Here is a 6,665-nt window from a genome sequence, read left to right as displayed (position 1 = left end):
GTGCTTGCGGTTTTATAGTGGAATTTAGGTATTATTCAATAATTTTAAGGTATGAAGAATTCACAAGAAAGAAGTATATGAAAAGTATCCTATAATTATAATAGCCCTTGCAATATGAAAGGTGTACGATGAAATGTCAAAAATATATCGGTTAAAATATCATTAACAAAACATAATCTACACAAGGCAGAAGTTGAAATCGCTAAAGCCACCAGGCAAAAGTATAACCACCAAGCAGAAATAATAATTAAAAGTTTAAACACTCGGGAGAAGCACAAATCTTTGAAAATGCCTAAACAATATAAGGTTGAAGCACCCAAAGCTTAACTATCATAAGGCAAAAGCGAGAACCAACAAATTATGTCAATAAAAGCTAAACAAGTAAAAAAAAAACCTGGAAAAAACAAACACCAAACACTTGGTGTGCATAAGTGTGCAAGTCACTGCTCTGGACACTTTTAAACTGAATAAACCTTGGACACTCATAACTCATAAGGTAGAAGCACCCAATGGCAAAAACAAAACCAACAAATTGTGCCAATAAGGGCTAAACAAGAAAAAAAACACTAGGAAAAAGCAAACACCAAAAACTAAGTGTCTATAAGTGTGCAAGTGTTACTGCTCTGGACACTTTCCAAAGTGAATAAACCTTCAGCACTAATGTCAAAATCTCAAAGTGTTTCACCTTCAACAAGGAGACCCTTTGGACATGACATATTATCTTCAGGGTGTGGGTACACGAGATCAATTCCTTTCACATTTTTGTAGAGTGCATCCAAAGACTTGCTTGTAAAATTGAAGTCGAAGATCGAAAGATTGCCCAAAAACTGAAACAAAACAATCTTGACGCATCAATAATTTTCGTTGTTGCCCAAAGTGAAACCATATCTCCATAGAACCACCAAATTGAAGACCATTGAATTTTTTCAAATAAGAAAGACAGAGGATATGGAGAGAAATCATCCTTACACTTGATTGGATCCAAATTTACATCCAAATGAGTTACTAAACCAACAAATTGATGGGCAACACAACATTATGTCACTCCCAAGGATTCAATTATTAGGCAACAAATCAAGAATACAAAAAGCAAAATAGGCATCGTCGCATGAGCAAAGATTTTGTGATTTTGAGAAATAGGGGGGGACAAGGAATCAAAATCAGAAGAGAATTTTCTCAAGAAAAAGAAAAGAAAATGAAATGCAGCAGGATATAATATTCAAGGTGGGTGGTATTGCTTTGATACCATGTTAGGAAACATGATTTAGAGGGCGAAAAAGGGAGAAAAAAGATAACACTAAAATACGAATTTACTCAAAATGAAATGGCTTGTATAGTCAATCTTAATAACACTAGTATCCTGTATCTCTAATAAACTAAGCCCCAGTATAGAAAATCATGAATTTAGTTTCGAAAGTTTGAATCAAAGGAGGGATCATCTTTAGCCAACTCCAGAGTCCAAACAGCAAGACGTTACAAGAAAAGTAAGTATAAAATATATGAAAAGATATATGTTAACTTAAAAATAAGGGGAAAAGGCAAATTAAAACTGGAAAATTTTTAGCAATCCATTAAACAAGTTAAAACAATTGAACAATTATTAGTTTTCAGCAATCAAAATGCATGATTAAGAATGACAATGATTATAATTTAAATAGAGCACCATAATACTCTTTAAATCCATTATTTTGTAAAATTCTTTTACTTGTATGGATAACTTTGATGCCTAAACTTTTGCTAATAGGGTGCTTATGGATTCGTGCCATTACAACTCATTAATTGCTTGAATGGAGCACTAGTCTAGATTTACATAAATATAATGTTGGGTATTCAATTTATTCAAGAGTTACTGATTAAATTATAGTTTAGTTTAACACACTTTATTCCTATACTAGTGCGGCCGAGGCACTTCGTGCCTCTATATGAATTTTATCTCTAACTTTAAAATAACGCATAGATTGAATGAATTCATTCTTGACATATAATTGTATAAATAATTTTACACAATATAATATGATTAATTCAATCATTGTTCATTAATGAAGTGCATAATAATCAAAACATAATAGAAGGTGAATTCATATAAAAGAAAAATTTATCTTTTACATAGTTATATTTGTAATGATGGATTAAAATAATATATATAATAATTACATGCAATTGTTCTATCATAAATTTTTTTTAATAAGAAGATCAAATAATGATTTCGCTTCAGGACGACTTTTAGCTTCCTTGCAAATTATGAACGAAATTAACTAAATTAAATGTCAATAAATAATAAACAACATTTTAAATAATTAATAATTAAATTGCATAATGTCATACCTTTTGAGAATAAATTTGAATTCTTTATAAAATAAATCATCCATAATTTCTTTAACTTTAAAAAATTGCATAAACAAATAATAGAGTGTCAAGTATCAATATGAGAGATTTAATATTTGATGTAAATTTTTATAGGTTATGAAAGAAATTTTCACAACCTAAAAAATGGAGATATCTTGTTTTGTATGAAGCTGGTTAATATGACAGATATTACTCGATCTTGCATTTTCAAGTGTCCTATTATTGTTAAAAATATGAGTTAGAATTTATTTAAATTAGGTAATAATACAACTATATTTTTTATATATATGAAATTATCACATATAAAATATTTTTAGAACCACATTATTATATTACCCTTCTAATTTTTGAGACAACAATTCTTTTTTCACTATTTATCAAAGTTGGGTTTTATCTATTACTGTAGAACTCCACACAATAGAATATACTTTTAAACGATGAACCTGCCACAAAGAATATATAATTTAAATAGATAAATTTTAAATTTCAAATTTTAGATTATACATTTTAAATTTTAAATTTTAAATTTTAAATTTTAAATTTTAAATTTTAAATTTTAAATTTTAAATTTTAAATTTTAAATTTTAAATTTTAAATTTTAAATTTTAAATTTTAAATTTTAAATTTTAAATTTTAAATTTTAAATTTTAAATTTTAAATTTTAAATTTTAAATTTTAAATTTTAAGTTTTAAATTTTAAGTTTTAAATTTTAAGTTTTAAATTTTAAGTTTTAAATTTTAAATTTTAAATTTTAAATTTTAAATTTTAAATTTTAAATTTTAAATTTTAAATTTTAAGTTTTAAATTTTAAGTTTTAAATTTTAAGTTTTAAATTTTAAATTTTAAATTTTAAATTTTAAATTTTAAATTTTAAATTTTAAATTTTAAATTTTAAATTTTAAATTTTAAATTTTAAATTTAAAATTTTAAATTTAAGATTTTAAATTCCCACAAATTATACTAAATTACGGTTCACCCAATTAATGCAACCCCAACAAATTATACCATATTAAAGTTTACCCAATTAATTCAACCCCAAAACTCCCAATTACCATAACCCAAATAAGAAACACTGAATTGAAGTATGAAAATTTTATCATTTCACTTTTCACTGTTTGTAGCGACGACAAACAATACATTACACTCGCAGAGACACGGTAATTAAAAGTCAGATAATAAAAGATCAAATAATAACTGTTACGCTTAAGTGGAGTTTTGCGTTTGGGAGAAGTGTGGGTGGTTTTCCTTTTGGGTGTGGAAAAATAAATGTTTTGTTGCGCGTCTCTGTCTATTCTAATCTTATGTGTTGCTTTGTGTGTGTTTGGCATGAGAAAGTTGCATGTTTTGTAAAAGTGTTATTATAATATTCATCAAGTAAAATAAAAATCATCGGCACAGAAAGGAAAGCACGAAAACAAAAAATAATTCTGATAATGTAAAAAGACGAAAAATTGAAAATGAAAGATTGCAATGCAATTGACCCAACAAACCATAAAAACGTAAATGTGAATGAAAAATTGAAATGGTTACAAAGAAAGAGAGAAGGTGTTGCAATGCAATGAATGGGTCTCTGAAATTTTGAAACATTGATAGTATGAATGAATTATACCAAAAAAAGAAAACTAAAAGATTTCACCTGGGTATTAGGGGGAAGAATTTGAACTTATATATGTCGAAGCACCTATAATTGAAAATAATAAATCGTGACAACAATAAGTCAGAAGGAAGAAATAACAATCCGCATGAATTTGTAGGATAGGTTTTAGTTTGCCCAAACCCCCAAAAAATTGTAACGTAGAATGAGAAGTTCTTTGGAGTTTCAGAGAAGTTATGAATGTGAGAGTAGTGAGTTGGTTTGAAAAGTGAAGGAGATGAAAGACACATGTCTAATTTTAAAACCCGAATTTTTTTTATTCCCGGTTATATCCACATAGATTAAGAAAGACAACATATTTATAAAGGGTAAATTAGTCATAAAATTGTGGAAACCAAACTGAAGTATCCCCTTTATCTATTGTTATAGATTCATCATTATCTTAAAATGTTTAAACTACCTTTTAGGTCTTCTGAAACATCCATCTTGCATGTTTAGAAACGAGTGCTCTAGAACACATCGTTACCATTCTAGAATGGGTGTTGTGGGACACTATACCATTCTAGAATAGGTATTCAAGAACACAATATACCATATAGAATGGGTGTTCAAGAATACAATATATCATTCTTAAATGGGTGTTTCAAAACACAATATGCCATTTTGGAATAGGAGTCCAAAAATAGTCATTGTCTATTCAAATTGGTTAATTTATAACACCAATAATCAAATATCATCAATCCCTACCCCTTTTATGTTGGTTAGCCCTAGTGACCAATCCTTTATTTGTATCAAGGCTTTGATTGAGACATTTAAGTTATTATGTTAATTGTTATTGTTAGTGTTTAGTTAAACATAATAATATTATTAGAATAATAGGTTTGTTCAAAGATGTATAATGTGTAATTGATTATGAAATTCTTTGAAAAAACAACATTATTCATAATTTATATGTAGTCAAGTATTGTTATTAACGAGGATGACAATAATACATTGATGTTATTGAATGAGTTGATTGATGACTACATCTCACATGTAATGGATATAGAGATATCAAGCTAGACATACATGTATAAAAATATTTGGATCAAATATTTATATTGAATGAAAATCATAGTAAAGTAGTTTTTTGACTTGAAGTCATTACGATTCTTACATGTATGAGATTTGCGCTTTGATGTTATCAAATGTTATTTGTAACAAGGTGATTATAAAGGTAGTTAGGTAGGTCTACGATGAATCATGTGAGGGTTGTGAGGAATGTAAAAAGGGTTTGTCTCTCTTGCATAACTGGAGATGTGGATTGAGCCTCTTAATAAAGTGAGACGTGAAATATATGTAGTCAAACAAGAATAGGCCAATAATAAATATTAGACCTATTTGTGTTTTGAATGTCTACTTAGATATCGAGAAATGTATGATTAGACCTAATGAGAATGACATTATTATGTCTCATATTTAATTAAAGGTATATAAATGAAGGGACAAATCACACTATGATAATTATGATTGCAAAAGGTTAAAATCGAACCATTGATTTATTCTCTTAAATTTGATTGCAATGACACATTCCTAGATGTCAATATTTATCTATAATATTGAATATAGTGTTACATATTAAATATTATTGTCAATTAAATGAGAACCTATGGAGTCACATAGACAGAGTAAATGTTTGAGTAATGTCATTCAATTAAATATGATTTAATTTAACAGACAATTAATTAAATATATTTTAATTATATGACAACAAATTATTAAATATGATTTAATTAAATAACATTATATTGAGATTGTATTGGACAAACCCAAGAACTAGGAAAATTAGGTTAATGACAATCTATTAAAATAATAGGTTAACCTAGTTATACCTACATTTCTATCTTAAAGAGAGAGAAAAAAAAAGTCTTTGAGGGAGGCTTTTTGTCATATAAGAAAACTTTAATCTTGTCCACCCCGTGGCTAGCACCAAAACCCCACTATTAGATTGCTCGTATGGACTGTGTTAAGGAACCATCCTCTTTAGTGCTTGGTGGTTAGAAGGAAGGTGTGCATCTGTCAACTGTGTGTAAGACTTTCCAAGATCAATATAAAGCGCACTATAAGGGTAAAATCCCAAAACCCACAACATAATTCTTGGTAATGTGTGATTCATGGGTGGGAGTTATTTTGCTCATGGGGTCTTTTAATTAAAATTTTTTTTGAAAACTACCCAAAAAACCTCAATAGTGTATCAAAGCATTGATCACATATAACCTAAAGCTCACTTAGGTTGTTTTATCTTTACAGAAACCATGATCGTATAGGATATTTATTGTATGACATACATAAGTGTTTTAATGTATGCTACTTGGATGTCATTTTACATGAAGTTTTAATACAATGGAAAATCCTTTGGAGTGACTAGATTGATGTAGTTCCTCCTCCAAGCTCCTTGCATGGATCTTTTCCTTCTTGGTCTCCTCCTAACTTTTCCAAGGCCCCCAAAGGTGTTAAGAGCCTTCTTCAAACACACATGGAAGGGTAAGAGTTCCCCTTGGTTGACACCACACTCAAGGAGTGATAAGTCATTCCAAATCTTGCCACGCTCAAGAGAGGATAAGAGAAATGAAACAAGTTTCAAGGAGAGAAACAAGCCTTGAGAGATAGAATTAGGAAAAATGTATCTAATACACATAAAACTCAAAGTAACTTCAGCCAATACAAGGAAATCTTATATATAGG

The 6,665-nt window shown here is 28.4% G+C and overlaps 1 long non-coding RNA gene across 1 annotated transcript; it reads right to left on the bottom strand.

Moving 5' to 3' along the window:
- Positions 1–307: 307 nt before the first annotated feature.
- Positions 308–1,452, bottom strand: LOC145950695 (uncharacterized). Its single transcript, XR_014428560.1, has 2 exons — positions 970–1,452; positions 308–827 (listed from the first exon to the last, which is right to left on the bottom strand). It is a non-coding gene; the product is annotated as an uncharacterized LOC145950695 (long non-coding RNA).
- Between the last annotated feature and the right edge of the window lie 5,213 nt (positions 1,453–6,665).

This window comes from Cajanus cajan, chromosome 8 (genome assembly GCF_000230855.2).
Source record: "Cajanus cajan strain Asha chromosome 8, NIPB_CcT2T_4, whole genome shotgun sequence".
Classification (NCBI taxonomy): Eukaryota; Viridiplantae; Streptophyta; class Magnoliopsida; order Fabales; family Fabaceae; genus Cajanus; species Cajanus cajan.
Note: the sequence above shows the minus strand (reverse complement) of the source record. Positions and strands in the feature narration are given on the sequence as shown.